The sequence below is a fragment of the Patagioenas fasciata genome, chromosome 3 (genome assembly GCF_037038585.1).
Source record: "Patagioenas fasciata isolate bPatFas1 chromosome 3, bPatFas1.hap1, whole genome shotgun sequence".
Taxonomy (NCBI): Eukaryota; Metazoa; Chordata; class Aves; order Columbiformes; family Columbidae; genus Patagioenas; species Patagioenas fasciata.
In genome coordinates, this window is record NC_092522.1 from 47,695,095 (window position 1) to 47,713,034 (window position 17,940).

The window sequence follows — 17,940 nt, forward strand, 5'->3', positions numbered from 1 at the left end:
TATCCAGACTGAATAGGAATGCAACTTTGAACAATGTATTTGACACATAAAACATTTTGAATCAGCAAGAAAAAAAAAAGTGATCTTGTTCGCATTCATATTTTTAAACATTTAGTACCACATTTAAATGGTGTAAATAAAACCAGAGAACCAAGAAAAAAAAATTATAGACCTGACAGAGAACGGCCACATGCAAGGCTGAATAATAATTCAAACAAACAAACAAACAGTCTAGCTACCTTTAGACTCACACTTGCTCTCTCCAGTAGAGAGAAATAGTGCTTGAGAGAGCAGTCAGATGAATTTAAGACAAGTTGCAGCACATTTTTCATGTGAGCTCCCACATTACACTGAGACCCCTGCAATGCACAGGCAAAATCAAACAAGCATCAGAATTTCTGACATGACTCTTTGCTGAAAGCAACTGGAAACCTCTACAAATTATGATGTAGCTGTCTGTTGTATTCAAGAAGGGATGCAGAGTCAGTGTCCCGGTTCCTGGGAGGTATTCTGCTTTATAGAAAACTGGTTTTAATCTGCTACTTTGAAGCTGTTGAACACAAGCTGTTCAGTTTCTTCTTTGCCAGATGCAGTGGAAAATAGAAGTTCTTTATATTTGGAATTGAAGATAGGCATATTGCTGTTTTGCTATCTATTGTTAGATGAGAAGTACAGGAAACAATAATTCAGGACATCTCATCATGTCTTGATGGTGTACAAGCTCTGCTGTTGCCTCTCTTCCCAGTTCAAATAAAAAACTGAAACGCAGCAAGAAAAAAAAAAAGTAACATTTATTTCCTCCAGCAAGGGGCCCCAGAGGGACTGTAGGAGGTGTCAATGACAGAAAACACAGAACAGCAGACCTCTTCAATATCCCATATTTTGAGAAATGCCAGAGGCTTGAATCTTAGTCAATCTGTGTGCTACATAGCCTTGGTATCGTTTCACATCGTGCCATTTCAAGTAATTTGTACCAGAAATAAACAGGCTCCAAAACAGAGTCTAAGCAAAGACCAGATACTGGTCTTACAAATTTCCTGTATTTATCTGCCTGTCATTCCTAGTTCATCATTTTCACATGAGTTTGGCTGAGAGGTGAGCCAAACAATCAGGGAATAAGGAAAAGGGGGAATCATAGCAACAGGTATCTACACTGTCCAGCCCTGAAAACCCGCAAGGATAGCAAAAAAAGCAACAGCCACAAAGATAAGTGGAGAGAATGAAGGACTCTGGAGAGAACTTGAAAGAAAACTTTTAATAGATTTGTGCTCAGGGAAGGCAGTCGCTTTAGTGAATCAGAGCACAAATTCATATCATGTTTAAAGTCACTTATCTGGAAAGTGTGCTAACCCCAAGAAAAATCTGATAATTCTCACCCTTCAGATAAACTTTTGTTTTTCTAGTTTTGAAGGTGGTTTTTAAAGTTGACATTTTCTTGATGCAGAAAATGTATTGCTAGCTCTGGACTGTGTAGCTTTCTCAGCAGGAGAAAGCTCTGAAGAGAAAGGAACACTTGGAGACTGATTTGACAAGCAATTTTTACAGTATAAAATTAATGGCAGCTGTTTGAAACTACTCGTGTCTGAAACATTGAAAATCCCACAGCTGAATTTTTGACCTATGAGCACAGATCAAGGAGCATTGCACTTTTGCCATATGTTTCCATAGCGTGGGGCATAGCCACTTACTTCCATGTATTCATTTTGCATCCTATTAGTAAAACAATTACACTTATTTTTCCAGATCTTCTGAACATCATTTTGGAAGCTAGTACAAATATTCTACTACACCAACACAGATCCCACTTCTCCCAACAATATACAAAACAGATTCCTTCTCTTCACCTTTCATCACCTACAATGGATTAATGTCATCGTATCATAAAGACAGTGTCTCACTGCACTTTTTTCCAGGTTGGGTTTGATGTTTTTTTTTTTTAATTGAAAGATTTAATTTAAAAAAAAAAAAATCTGTTAACAGCATAAATTTGTAGTGAGAGCACCAGTAAGAACTTTGGGCAGACAATTTGCAAAGGTGCTGTGCAGCAGGTTCCTCCTGTAGAAAAGAACATCCATATGTACTGTGTACTCACATAGGGGCAGAGGTTAGCACTACTGTGAGCCTCAAGGCTGCACTGCTTCTTAGTATAAAATGATAGCAATTTAAAAAAAAAAAAAAAAAAAAGAGTTCTTTAATCTTCTATTTCTTTAGTAGATTCTTTTATTGTGGTGATAAATTTGGAACAATGAGATTATTTGATTAAACTTTCTCAGTCATTGCTGAATGGACTACCCTGCATGTAGAATTAATAAAAAGGCCAAGACACTTCATTAACATGCTTGGTATTGAGCTGGATTGGCAGCGGTGCAGTTTAATCCTGCCAAAGGGCATTTTCTGAGGAAAGTCAGGAAGCTTTTAAATCATACTCTCAAAGGTTGAGTAAGAAGATGACCTTGCAAAAGCTGTGGTCCTGAGCTGTCCAGACTTCCCCCCTGGCCCATTCGTGCTAGAGCTGCTTGCTGCACAGAACAACACATGAAATAATATGGCTTTTCCTTGGGTGGTTAAATGCATCAAGCTTGATTTGGCTGTGTATGCTGACTGGAAAGCTAGATACAAAAACTTAGTTTGGAAAGAGCCACATGTGTGAGCATCATCTAGCATTTTTTTTAGTAGCTGAAAATACAGTTACATCTGATGGTCTAGAGGTAAACTCTCATTTAAAACAGCTGATACAAACCCACCACACCACTTTCACCTGTGCCCTCATAGTTTGTATAAGCAATTACAGCTCAGAAAGACATGGAGAAAGTGGGTGAAAAGCACCAGTAGTTGAGCATAAGCATGCCTATGAAGACGAAGATCGAGATTTATGTCAGCCTTGCTCTTTGAAATCACACATCTGTGGCAGACATAACTACAGAAAGTAACATTGTCAAGTAAATTGCATTATACTTGTCATACACAACAGCCTTTTGGCACCAATTATGGACCAAAATTTTATTTATTCCTTTTGTTGCATAAATAAAAAGGCTTTTTTTTGTGGCTTCTCCTCCTACCTGCTCTATTGTCAGTAACTATGATACCATTTGAGACAAAAACCCACTCACATTGTGCACTTACTGAGGTTGTCATGTCATTTCCAACCCTTCAGGTTCACTTTGTGCCACATTAGTCCATAAAACATGACATTCTTCTCGCAGAGCTGAGCAAGAACTCTCTTCTCTCCTCCAATAGTTGTGGACATTCTCTGCTTTGTCAGGCATAACACTCCTCAATACTATACACAACCAGAAATATTGTCAGGTACAGAAGCCATTTCTTTTTTAAGCCTAATCTTATCAATAAAATTAAAAACAACACCACCACCACAAAAAGCTCAACAGAAACATTCCATCTCTTCTCGTGAAGTTGAAGAAAAAGACAATAAACATCCCAGTTATTAACAGTGATTTTTCTGACTTTGTAATAATCCGTGGTCTAGCAGTCTAATTCTAGGCTCAGATACATCTCCCAGTAAAGATTAAATGTTCATCTTTCCCCTGTGATCAGTAGTTTTTGTAGCACTTGCTTGTTTTAGTATTGAGGTATTTTGTGATAGTGGCATCGAAAAAAAAAAAGAAAAATCTGCAAAACCACTGATGAAAAGTTTCTTGACTGAAACAGGTTCTTTAAGCTGATGAACAAGGTTTATACTTATTTAACTATTTTGACCATTAGTAAATTCAACTGGTGACTTTATTAGGCCATTATGCAATTAGTTACTAGATGTTGTAAGACAGAAAACAACAGAAACAAGAATAAGTTCTCCTCCTGCAGCAGGACAAAATATGCAAAAGTCTTAGCTGCCTCCTAGTTCTTCCAGAGTACACTTATACTTCCAAAAGAAAATCTTTGTGGCATTAAGGGAATCTGCATCTAGCGCGACAGCATACCACCAGATCATATGCAAAGGTTTACAACACACACACACACACTTCCCATGAGGTAGACTAGGGATGAAAGCTATTTTTTTGGTTTGTGTATCAGCAGCATAAAGAAAGGGTTCACCATTTGGGAGATTCTTACTACTTCAAGAAAAGAGTGGAAAAAAAAAAAAAGAGGAATTGTTTTCACTTTCTCACCTACTTTATTCACCCAGGGACAACAGAATGGCACAAGGTAACATGGAAAGACTGGGTAGGGGAAAAAAAAATGAAAAAAGAAAAAAAGATACTAATACAAATCCTTTGAAGCCATTTGTTATAAGACAGACAATACATTGTTTTTCCTGTTTGCCCAGGACAGGAGAAGTAAGGGGCAAGAAAAATCTTGCAGTTCAGATACTGGGCAAAACTTTGCTTTGGCGAGGATAGTCACCAACAGAGAAGCGCCTCACTCAGGAAGTTTCCTGGAGCCTCCATCACCAGTACAGTATTGAAGCAGCCAGACACACCTCTGTCAGGGGTGAATCCTGACCCATTCAGCTCTGTTCTGCATTGCTCACTGGCAGCAGCCATTTCATGTGCCAGGCTAAAATCATGCCAGAAACACAGAGACTCAACTTCTAGAGAAGTGTTGCTGTGGTTCCTCCTATTATTCCATTTAGTGTTTTGTGTTGCATTAGTCAATTGCTACCTCATTATTTGCAGCCTCCTTGTTTCTTCCCTTTTATTACATTTTAGTTGTCAAACAAGGCTGAAAATAAATAAATCATGAAGCTTGGGTAATGGGTTGTTTTCCCTTTTCTAAATGCTCATTCTCCAGTTAAGAATGAACCTTTTTTTCACCCTCCCTCCAGAGTTAAGCTATCGTTCAATCTGATAAAATTACATTACTCCTGATTCTTATCCCTTACCCATGGACGCTCATCAACTCTATCACATATGACCCAGCTCAGAGCTTCAGAGACTATTACCTGTGCCACGTTTTTCAGAAATGCAGTTTCTAGCACTAGTTTTTGCAGAGGCTCTTTGGTGGCATTTTGCGAAGATACAAATGAAGCACAAAAGAGATTTCCATGCAGCCTATGACACATTGGGGGCACAAGGGGGAGTGCAGCTTGCCTGCTTCCCCGGCTCCAATTTCACTACAGGCAAGAGGCAGCCATCAAAAATGACAAAACAGAAGCAGCCAAATCACAAACAAACAGGATGCAGATGAAGGGCAGCCACAATTTCTTCATCAGCCCCGAAGTACGAAGTACAAAGAACCTTCTCCCACTACTCAGAAATGGAAAAGGAAGCTGTGGGAGGAGAAAAGCTCTAAACATCCTTAAGAACTCAGATTATCATGGAATTCAAATTGCTGAGCATCAGACAAGAAGGGTTATAGTTGTCCACAAGTGGTAACAATTATCAGCATACCATTTTCTTCCAAAGTTCAGCCTGTCCTCTTTTAACTTGTTTTGGAATAGGCAGGGTGACTGCAGAGCACCCACTTGTTACACTGAGGTCCTGCTGACTGCTGTGGTTTTCATCTAGTGCCACCTGTGTTGTGGTATTGCATTACACAGACCAACAGGACAAGCATATATACAGCAGAGACGTCCACGAGAGACCAACTGAACTGATTTGCAGAAAGTACATGTGATGTAAAGGTTCAGGAGAGAAGTGAGTCCTCTCATATGACTGTAACCATTTTTTGCTGGGGGTAACAAGGTAATGCACAATTATGGTGTTCACCTACACTGAAAATACCAATTATATTTTGAACTTGAGTTTTAAAAAAGTTCACACACACACACACCCCCTCTTAATTTCTGTACCTTTCCTAAGCACCAGTTAATTTTAGCACAATTACTACGAGTGTTCAGCAAAGGGCAGAAAGAGCTGAAGGGAGGGATAGGAAAATATCCCAGAGAGCAAAGTGTGCAGTTCTGGGGTAAGAAACTGCCTAATGCCAGCAGATACGTGTGCTTACCCTCTGTTAGTGCCTTCCCAACAAGGTGCGTGTATCTGCACGCACACACACACAGCTCCAGCCCAGGGCATCCATCAGCTCATTCTCCCAGCTGCTGTACCAGCTGTGGCCCCCAGAGGCTGCTCACGTGGGGCTAGGGCATTTCTACCGTCTTCTGCAGGAACATGACTATGCCCTAAATAAGCAAAGTATCTAGCTGTAGAGATATATATAAAGAGATTTTTCTTCCCTCCCTTCCTCTACCTGTAATGAAACTCAAGTATTAAATTTTTAACAGAAGTATAGTTTTGTAGTCTCTCTCTCCTTTGATCATCAAGAAGGTTTTAAAAAACAAACCAATTGTTCCCTTCCTTTTGAAGTTCTACACAGCAGGATCATTAGTGGTAGACAAGCAGGCAGAAGTAATACTCAGTGTTAGATTTCCACTGTCACCATAACAACATTTAGTAGGGATGCTGAGCTACCATCATTTGAAATGACACTGACAAGTGCTACAGAGTTGTGGGCCGGTGACACGGCTTTCATTTTGAGGCTGTTGTCTCCAGCAGCAAGCTGGGAATCTGGAGAAGGACCTGTTCCTTCTGGACAAGAGGCTGGGGAGTCTTTGTGCTTCATAGAACAACCTGAAACTTCTGGCTCTGTTTATCTCATGAGAAGAGATGAAGCTTTGCAAGCTTTGGTAATTCATTGTGCAGCTTCTAGTTCTGGTTAGTTTGCAGCTCCTGCTCTAGTTGTCAAGCTATAGAGAAACCTCTGGAAATGGTTGCATTCTCCTGCTCTCCACTCCCCCAACTCTATGGACCATCATTAAATGCAAATATAATGAGCTCTGTTCAAAATTTGAGAATCATTTATGGATAAACACTTGTGTTAGATTTTTCCTTTTGTAAACATAGTATTGGTGGAAGGTGGTAATTGAAGTTTCCTTTTCCTCTAGAAACCAGATGTTTAAACTGTGTTTAAATAATTTCTAGACAATTACAAGCATTATCCACATGAATTAACAGTCCTAGCTTATCTGCAGCAAGATAACATCTCGTGGGTCTCATTAAAGTCATAAATCCATCCCAGGGGCAACTCCTTCCCTGTGAAGTGCAATAATCTCCTTTCATATTGGTTACTTAGTTCTAAACTGGCAGGCAACACACATGGGTAATTAGGGAACTGGTTGAAACGGCACAAGTGAGTGCAATATGTGTTTTAGGGTGAGCTAAAGTGATTCCTAAATTTCTATCCCATTTAAAGACAAACAGTAAGAGATCCCTGAGGTGTGACACTGGATGCTTCATGTCAGAAGGTGGTGGGAATTGACAGCAACCTGCACATCAGTGGTACCTCTACGATACTTCCCAAAAATCACTTCTATGACCCCACCATTTCTCTTTGCTGTAGGTGGCTTCAACTCTCTATTTTAGGTGGTGACAGTACAACATAAAAGAGAGATTTAATCAATATCACCAAAACTTTGTGGTGGACACAGAAATGAAAACCCAGTTCCTACTTCTGGCACCTAGCCCATAACACTCAGTGAATGATAGTGAAGCTTCAAACATGTACTTTTCCCTGGCGCTGCCAGTAATCCCATCCAGTTTACTATAGTATCACCTTGTGTAACTTGTCCAAACCAACAACAACAAAAAACCCCACCCACAAATCCGTAACTAACAGTCTTCTCAGGGGAGCTCACCCAATGTCAAAGACTTGGAGGTAAGAGTAGTATGACATGCAAACAGCACCAGAGTTTGCTGCCAGGAAGAGCAGAGGGAAACCAGGAGATGACTTTGATTTAGGACCCGCTTACCATAACAGCGTTGGCAACATCATGCTGAGTAACATCATTTCTAGTGACAATGGGCATAGGCAGCAAAAAATGAATCCCAGTGGAATGAGTTTTGGTGTTAAATAGCAACCGGTCACTAGGCTATCTCAGGAGACGTAAGTGAAAAACCATGTTTCTCTCATTTTGGAGAAGTTCATTCCAGGGAAGCCTACAGCCTCCAGGTGGTGCAAAAGCAAGGCTTTGAACAGGTGAATTTAGCACAAAGCTCCATGCAGAAGGTTCTGCTGCTGTCACACTTCACCACAATAAATTACAAGCAGGTTTAGCTGTTTCCCCTGGTGGCTCTGCTATTCAGCCTCTTTTTCCTTCATCATAACAATTTTGTGTTGTTTATACAAGCTTCAGGATCCAATAAATTACTATGTTTTGTGCAAATATATTTCTTCCTGCCTGTATAATGAGCTCTATTCATTTGTTTCTAACATTGTATTAGTAGCTTAGTTAAATCTATCTACAAATTTCAGTGGTAGAATAAAAAAGAACAATACCACACTAAAGCAAACCTCTTCACTTCCATCAGGTACATGTTTGTTAGAATACTAACTTCATCTTCCATTGTTCATGAATCTATAGTTTCTTCACTGCTTTGCAGATTACAATGAGTGTATTGGTTTTTCTGATGTACACACATACAAAACTGCAAAAGAGCTCTTCAGTGACAAAACCTGCATACTAATACCCTAGCTGGTGTGTCAAGGGGCTGCTTGTAGGCACTAATCTTTACTTAGAGCTAAAAGAAACTGAGCCTTCATTTTAGAGTAAATTGGAAACATGACAGAGGCTACTAGACCAAATACAAAGATTTAGATCAAATAACTCCTTCAACTGTAAAAGCCAGCAGTCCATGCTTACACCAAAGCTAACTCTGAGCTCACTAATTGAGCTATTTCTGCCTCTAGTACTAAGAAAACTTCTAGGAATTGCAAACCTTTGAGCAAGGACTTTGGAGCAGAACAACAGAAAAGCATACTTCAGCATCCCAGTACACACCCTTTGATCAGAATTATCTCCTGAAACACCAAAAAAATCCTTCAGCCCAATGGCCTACATAGTACAGTAGTGTAACTGCCAGTGCCCCTAATTATAACAGTTGTTTGTAACTTTAATCACGTGGACATAATCTGCTTTCTCTAGATTTTTGTCAGGCAACCTCCTACCACACAAGACTTGGAAACTTTTGAGAGGGGAGATAAGGGTGTTTGTTGGCCTTCGATTTGGTGAACATGAAAGTCAAATGCAGTGCCATAGCAAGGAGAGAAGATACAATGCAGAAGGAAGGCAATGCAACTAGAGGGAGAGTATTTGCCAGGTTAATTAGCTGACTTGCCTCAGATTATAGGGGGTAACATCTATACCATTCAATCTATCATAACAAAAGGAAGGAGAAATACAAAACCAGAAATATAGATTCCTCTTATTCTTGCAAATACTGAAGTGGAGTTCATTGGCCTGGGTCCACACACTTCTGTACTTCATGGAATACAAACTCTGTACTGAATTCTGTATTTTGGGGCCTTTTGATTACCAGTTGCAGAGAGTTAATTACAGGCATCATTGTCTGAGTGCAAAACAGCTCAAAGAGGACAGAGAGAGGTAAATTCTAAACATACAAACAGAGAACCAGAAAAAACAAAACATATAAAAGCCCTAAGAATGAAAGGCAAAGATCGCAGAAGACAGAAAAAACCCTGGGATTCCCAGGTTGGCTGGTACTGTCGTGTGTCTTTTGTCGTGCTGGTGGTGATGTTCATCTAATATCTCCAGCACCAGAGCTTTCTTATGGACATGGCGGTGCAAACAATTAGATCTTCTATTTATTGAGTGCTTGTGGAAGAGGCAGTTTGATGTTAGCACTCCATACCCAAAGCAAAGAAAAAGCCATAACAGAGCAGAATACCTCATGCCTCCATTCTGACATGAAGGCAGTGCTTTTAAAGCATGTACTGAATATGCCTTTAATCAGTGCTTCGCATTTATGTATCGTAACAGCGAGCTATTTTTAGCCCCTTTTCTCATTATCCTATCTGTAGCTTTACCCAGCACTTTTTCAACACCTCACACTTAAAAAGAACGGGACACAATTATCAGCCTGTCCATTCAACGGAGGGTAGCCTAATCATCAGTGAGACAAGCTAGAATTTCAGAATTACCTGTTCTCCTCCTTTCACATCTCTTCCCCAATAGCTCACTGACCATTCCTGAAAAAAAGAATGTATTAGGCTTGGATGAGCTTTGCTCTTCCTAAGCATCTCAGAATGTGGCTATAGCACTGTCCAAGGAATAATAAATAAATCAAGATACTGAACATCCTCCAGCAGACTTCAGATGTGAAAACAGATCTCCCACTTGCGCTGCTTTTATCACAATATCATCTCAGACCTGCATTTTCTGAAGGGACTAGAGTCTGTTACCCAGGTTCTAAAAATATCGCTGTCCCCCTTGGACAACCAATATTTCTTCTGGATTCCAAGGAGACTTTGATGTGAGCTAGAGGCAGAGTTGCACAGCTGAGACTTCTGACCAAACAAACATGCACCAGCTCAATAAAGGTAGTTTCTAGAATATTGTGGTTCAGAGTCTCTTTTTCTTACATATTCAATACTTTAATACTAACTTTTATCTATCATAGAAATTCAGTAAGAGCTTCAGAACCGATCCTTGATCAAATTACAGGGCTAAAGTCAATGTGAACAGTAATCCATTTTCTGTGGCCAGTGAACTTGTACTTGCTTACCTCAGGACCTACTATGGGCAGACATTTGAAAACACTGTCATATTATTTTCCCCAGCACTTGCAATCCCACTTTAAGCATTTTAACCAATATCTGATCTTAAGTCTCCAACACTATGAAACAATGGTTAAGGATCGCCCAGTTGAATAATATTGTATTAAAAATATACTCCAGGTGTCTTCAATTGCATATGAAAGGATAAAGTCTCAGAACCTGTAGTAAACAAGCACCAAAGGATTTTACATGAAAGTGAACATTAAGAAGATAGCTCTTATCTTTGCATGCTTAACTGTATGACTCCAAGTTCATGCATTTGTAGCATCACATTTAGATGATTTTAAAATTGGCTTCAGAAATAAAATCAGCCCCATGCTTAATAGTGAAAAAATTAATTTGAGGTGAAAGTCTTGTTCTGTCATGACTGCTTTCTCTCTGAAGTTCACATACCCTCACTCAGAGCACAAAACAGTCTTGTGAGAAGTGCTTGCACAAACTCTTCCAGGCCTTCAGTGACTTTTGAAGGACCCAAGTCTAACCTCTCTCTCTCAGCTTTTGCTTCCATTTCTCCTTGTTGACTGGCTCAGCGAAACTCGAATAAAGTCTTAGGAATGAGTCTTCAGCAGAGCACAGAGTAGGAAAAACATACCTGGTGTGATCTGCTCCACACAGCTCTTGGTTCACTGCAAGTCATCTCTCATTGGTATCTGTGTACTCTGTGCAGACAGAACTAGACGCATTGCTTTCACTGAAAAAAATAAATCAGGCAGCTCATCTGATCTTATGTGTCCTGTTAGAAGCCAAATTGAAGAAGCCGTGCATCTAATTTCAAAGCAATTTACAATTTCCTCAAACTTTGTGTTTGAGATAAATGTGTGTGCTTGTCTACAACAAGCCATGAACACAAAATAATTTCAGTATTGAAGAGTACTGAGCTACCTGAATGCTAAGCATTGTTTTGCTGATATAATGTCAAGGCTGACATTAGCACATACATACTCTTTTTGTTAAAGGGAAAAAATGCATTTGAACAGCAGGGAAGGCAGATCTGACTTTGCAATACTTTCCAAAATACCATCCACTTGCCTAGGCTAAATGAGGTTTTAACAATATCTTTTAAAAAAGAAAAGAATAATTTCTTTTCTTGCATGCTCTGTTGAAAAGTTGTGTTAATATACAAAATGCAACCTACAGACAATTTTTTTGCCAGACAGGACCACATAGCTTTTCACCATCCTGGCCTGATCTGGGAAGTTCAAACATCAGCACTCTGGAGCTAGAAAGACTGCAATGAAATTTTTATGTTTAAGCTAAAGGGCTTCAAAAATTAATGAATGAAACAAAATTTTGTTTTACTAATTCCTAACTGCTCAATTGTTAATTTTAATTACAAAGCGATGATAGAGTACAGTAGAATCAAACTGTATTCTAGTGTTTGTTTGTCCACTCCTTATACTAAACAGAAGACGCACAAATATTGAAGAGAATTTAGGCAGGTACTGCAGTTACGTAAGAATTAAGACCTAAACAAGCTCCAATATTAAGTAGTTTTTGGAAAAGCTTGATCAGTTACAATAAGGGCTGTTTGCCAGAATCTTGTGGAAATAATATATTTATAGATATCTAATATATCTTTTCCCAAGATAGGAAGTTCAGAAAATACTAAGTCAGCTGCTTTTGTGTGTGTGCATCTACTGCTGCCGATTTAGGACTACTTTAGAAGATGAACAAGCATATTCAGCAGTTCACCTACTGCAGTTAATCACCCACAAGGGACACGGGGAAGAGCTCTGTGCTCCATCATCACACTTTGGATGCTTTCTGGAGTCCCAAGCTGGCTGAGGGTGCTGCAGCCCCAAGTAAACACACCCAGTGAAAGACGTATAGAATTGCTAGGATTTGGAGTTAGGCATATCCTCTGAGATAGAGAAGATAATTCAGCTCTGACTCAACAGGCTTCAACAGTCTTCACAGGGCTTTCAGAATACTTTTCTTTAGATTATCTGTCTTCAGTAGTGCGAAAAAAATATTAAAGTGGCATAAAGGAGGTCTCGCAATTTTACCTCCTGCTTTTCTTGAAGAAAGGGCAATCTGAGAAACTAGTATGCACAGGAAAATAAAAGCAGGCTGCTTAGAGAGGTTCCTTTATTGAGCTTTTTTGAAAACTTTCAGTGCCACAAGACAGATCTCTTAATTTTGCAGTCCCATCAAAGCAGTGTTCACTAGTTCAGAGACCTAACTGACTTTATACTGCAGCTTGTAAGACACAGCACAACATTTGGTTTCCAACCAAAGGATCAAACATGGTTTACCCAAACAGGTAGCTTGAAATAGAATGGGTTACTGCTCAAACGATTCCCTCACCAGTGATAATAGCCTAAAGCATCCACAGTCAATGTTGAGCACACAGATTGCATGCCAAAGCAAGCCTTATTAACAACCTTATGTTACTCCCCCGTCTTACTCCAGGTAGGAGTACAGGCTCCAACAATAACCTGCCAGTCCCACTTTTAATATCAAGTTCTCTGGTGCAAAGAGGAAACAAGCAGGACTTTGGGGTAAGCTGGAGGAGACCTGCGGTCTGTTTTCATTTGCAATACAGTTCAAGACATCTGGGAGGTTTCTCTTTACTAATGCAGCTTATGCAATTTTTATTTTCCACATTAAACAGCTATACTTCAATATTCTGTGTGCCAAAGACACATATCTTACTTCTTCATAACACAATGATTATTTGTATTCTAGTAGCAACTATTTATACGTTCCGTGAACATCAAGACAAAATAAATAGGATATTTGTATTTCTTGCTAAGACAGTTTAAAAAATTGTTAGCATGTTCCTCCTATTAAACCAGGTAAACCGTAATGCTAGCATCAGAACGTAGCTGTTAGAGATCATTGTTTCAAAGCTTTTATAGCTCAGTTATGCATTGTCTATGTGATAAATGACTTCCCCTTCCAGCTTAATCAAGATTGAGTGTTTGAACCACAAATACCCTCTATTCTCATATTACTGAAAACAATTATGCAAGTACAAAGAAACTGCATATAAAAATAATTTAACAGAAAGGAGGAATCAGCACTAATCCACTTAATCATTGAGTACTGTAGTTCTGTAGTAGAAACCAGTTAATATTCAGTGGTCACATAAACATCTTCCAGAGAGCTAGAAGTGTGCCCAACATACATCAGCTTCTGAGGGGGAAGGTCAGTAAATGCATTTCTTCATAAGGGTTGCTTTTAAATGAAGACTCAGGGGTTGTGGTTTTGCTAGCAATTAGCTGTATTTCTGTAATTTCCACAAGAAAGCCCTGTCCTAGATTCATTATCAGTATCCCTCAACATAGAGCTGTGGCACAAGATCCCCAGGCACAGCCCAGCTGCAGGCGTTTTCTGGGAACAGTTCCTCTGGCAGCCCAGGCTTTCCTTCAGCAGCCCTGTGCAAGCTGGAGCTCCAGCCCCTCTCAACACTCACCAAAGACCTTGTTCTATTTGCTTTCTCTCTCTTCCAACCTCTGGTCACAGCTAAATGATCACAATGCTAGCCATGGATTACTTCAGCTGAGGCAGAATTCCTAGTGAGAGTATTCAGGCACAGCTCTTTCTACTCTGAAGATCATACCCATTGATAATAAGTGTTCATACAGATGCAATAAATCCAAGGTATATTGGGTGGAAACATAAAGCTAACTGTTATTCCTTACAGGAGACTACACTTCAGAGAGTATCACTACTATTAAGAGCACATTATAATGTAGGTACTATTGTTATTATATGTGATTTTTCCAAAACAAAAACTAATGCCTTACTCATTAAGTATCAATTGGGTTTTCTTTTAGCCTTATTCTTTCTGTAAGTTACGGCATTGAAAAGGGTTATACAAAACTGGTGACATAATGCACTCTTAGTACTGGTACTGTATTTGTAAATCACACTCTTATAATTAAGCAGCACAAAAGGTTCAACACCTTCAGCCCCTGTGGCTTACAATTTGAGGAGATGGCTGGTGTGGAACAGGCAAGGTTGTGGATTTTGTCCTTTCTCTCAAGCATGTCTTACAACATGATCTCACCTCAGAACAGGACAGATTCCAAAACTAGCTTAAAATTGTGTATCTGTGTTGAAGGGTGCTTTACTATGATTAAATTATGTGCTTTTATCCCAAAAGGCCTTACGTTTGAGTGAGGGAGCTGAGGTACAGTGAGGCGTCACCCCATTGCTCACCAGCACTAGAACCAGATATCCCTGCAGACTCTGGGTTATGCTGCACTCTTCAGAAGCCTCTAAATTACCAGTTTCTCACCAGATTTTTACCAGAAATCTTTTTAGAGCTATATGGAAGGGAGAATGGGCCAAGGTCTTGTTCACTGACAGCAGACCCAGAAAAAGAAAGGACTAAACTCCAATTTCATTGCTCTGATTTTATATTGTCCCATAATTGCAGAGCTTCATTTCCTGCCTACAAATTGAAAAGCTCACCACAATACATATTTGCAAGCATAATCACATACCCATGTAATTCAATCCTTACTGTATTTTATACTGTGCGTTAAATGAGTTGCATTAGAAAACAAACTCAATGGTTGTTAGTTCTTAGCACATTTAGGAAATTACATCAAGTTTAACACCATTGCAGAAGCATTTGATGCAAATCTCAAAGCAAATCTTAATACAAAACTCTATCATATACCCTGTTCTGTAGTTCATTAATACCTATTTAAGTAGGAGAGGGAGTGCATGCCAATTTACTAACGCTGACAACAGCTTCTAATAGAGTTGTGCACCCCTCAAATAATGTTTTGTATGCACCTTAGTAAATGTGTGTGTGGGAAGCAGGAGGTAGGAGGCAGATTAAAAGCCTCTTCTCCAGGGAATCAGTTGGATGCAGTTTCAAGGACAGCTTTGTCTTCATTTTGCTCTAGAACAGCAGGGACTGACTGAGATACTCCACATATTCAGAATCCTCACCTGCAGGCATTTTGTATCCATGGACTGTGCAATGTAAGACCATGAAATTCTAGCCATGGCTCTTAAACTCCATGAAAAACCTAAGTCTTAACTTACTGGTGCAGCTGTTCGGTCAATTAGGGAAGGAAGAAAGAAAACAAAATTTCTGAATTTCTAGTCTGAATTTCGAAAGAAGAACATGTTCCCTGTGGTCAGGCAAATTGTTCAAGAAATGCCTGACTAGAAAAAACAGTTCGGAGAAAAATGAAGTAATGTAGATATCATACATACAGAATGCAGGTAAAGCCTTGAATACGTACTCAGCTTCAATATAGGATTAATCACATTCCTCCAGCAGCAGCACCTGGCTCAGATGTGATCTTTGTTTCTGCTGAAACAGTCAGCAAGAATATTTATTCTTTACTGCCCCGGTATATGCAGTTGTCTCCCTCAAACCCATCAGACCAATTCCTTTATTCATGCTATTTCAGTATTTCACCCCATTGCTTCCTGCTGTGAAAGGGAGGTGTAACCACTGGAAGTGGGGCCTGAACCTCTGTGTCTTACACAGTCCAGTCAGGTATAGCTTAGTTCTTCCGTTTCCAGTTATCTCACAGTTTTTGCCCTATTTTCTTCTCTAAGTGTGAATCTATGAACACATTCTCCACTGGCAGACACATCTCCATTTTTACCTCTGGTATGACTAATACAAAATGACAGAGTACTAACAAACTTAGCAAGAGTGGTTGGTGTTCTCCAAGCTAGCCAAATGCAAGATACTTTAGTTAAATCAATTTGTACAATCCTCAGAAAATATTAGTTGGAAAGGGTAGGAAAGTGAGAAAAGTGGCAGTTATCTTGATACTATTTGCTTCACCATCCTGAGAGAATCAATTATGTCTTTGTTCCTAGATCTGTGCAATTCTTTGTAACTTGTACCATTATTAAAGCTTCATGAAAGACAAAAGAAAAAAAGCAAACCACAAGACTTCATACAGCATAAGCCATGACCCAACAGATGAGTTTAGATCTCTCTGGGATCCATGCAAACATTTTCTACAAGTTTCACGGCCTAACACCAGCAGAAACACAATTATCTTTCTGACAAAAAAACCTGTCTCCTGTGTGAAAATAAGGTTTCACTCAATAATTTCTTTTTTTTTTTAATCTCCTTATTAAAAACAAACAAACTATAAAACAAACAGCGTAATCTTTCTTTAAAAGGCAGTTTGAGAAACTGTTTATTCTGATTATTTTAACATTGAATATCTTAAGTTGTGATTATAATCAGTGCAGAAACCTTGCAAGAATAAGATAGCGTAGGAAGCAGGGACTCATAACAAAGCTTTCATTTCAACTGATAATTGCTGCAAGTAATTTCTTTTCACATCCAGCCTTTCACCATTGTGTTCCTAATATCCAAAAACCAAAGCAGCTATGTTTATTTTGTACATTTAAGGCAGGGAAACTAGGACAAGGAAACCACAGTGCCCTACACAGTGAACCAATGTGCCAACCTATGAAGTTTTGGGAGGAGACAGGGCAGAATGTTGCTCTGGACTACTACACCAAACCAGAGGAAAAGAGCACATGCAAGGGAAAGCTGAAGGACCCACACCAGTAGTCAATTATTCTATACCCACCAGTTGTCACTAGGCTAGCAACTGGCAGCTTCCTGAAATGTGATTCTGCTGGTTTCAGTGCCGAGGAGGGGCTCAGAGCTGTAACCTCCCACCCATGATCACTCTGCACATCCTCCAGGAACCCCTGCCTGCTGTGCTGCCTTTCGTGGGCACAGGCATCCCACTTTTCCCTTAGCCACCTGCAGAAACCTCAAACAAGAGCTCTCTGGGACTCAGTTTCCCCCCAGGTTTTCTGGGGCACAGAAGCCCATCATACCAACACATAGCCCTAAGTAAGGAGCCACAAGCTAGCACTACAAGATGCTGGAAGATACCAGAGCAAAAGTGCATGGGAATTTCATACCTGCAGATGCAGCCCCAGAAGAACCTCACAGCTCCTGCAAGCCCCATAGCTCTATCACTGCTTACATGGCTTAAGTGGCTCCTCACTAACACCCAAAGAGACTAAAGGTGAGTTCAGGCAGACAAACTGCTGCCAGAGAACAACAGTCTTAAGAGCTGCAATCAGTTCCCTGATCCATCTCCATACCATCTGGCCGAAGCTCTGGACTTCCTTTTGGTTGGTACGAGGTACATGGAGAGTTGATTTTATAAGTCCTAGCCCTGAAACCCTAACACAGGGTATCAGATGTGCATATCAGTGCCCTTATTCCACTGAGAATCAAAAGTACTTGGCTGTAGCCTAGTTGGTCTCCTAAACATGGGTGGGAGAAAAGAGAGGCAAAGACCATATGACTTACATCCCTTGTCATTCATGTTACACACCACTATCTCTGGCCACTCATTACTTGGGCAAAATCCTCTCAATGCTTACAGCGTAAGGATGTGAAAGCACAAGCAATATATACATACATCAATGTTGCTTAAAATAAGATCATTT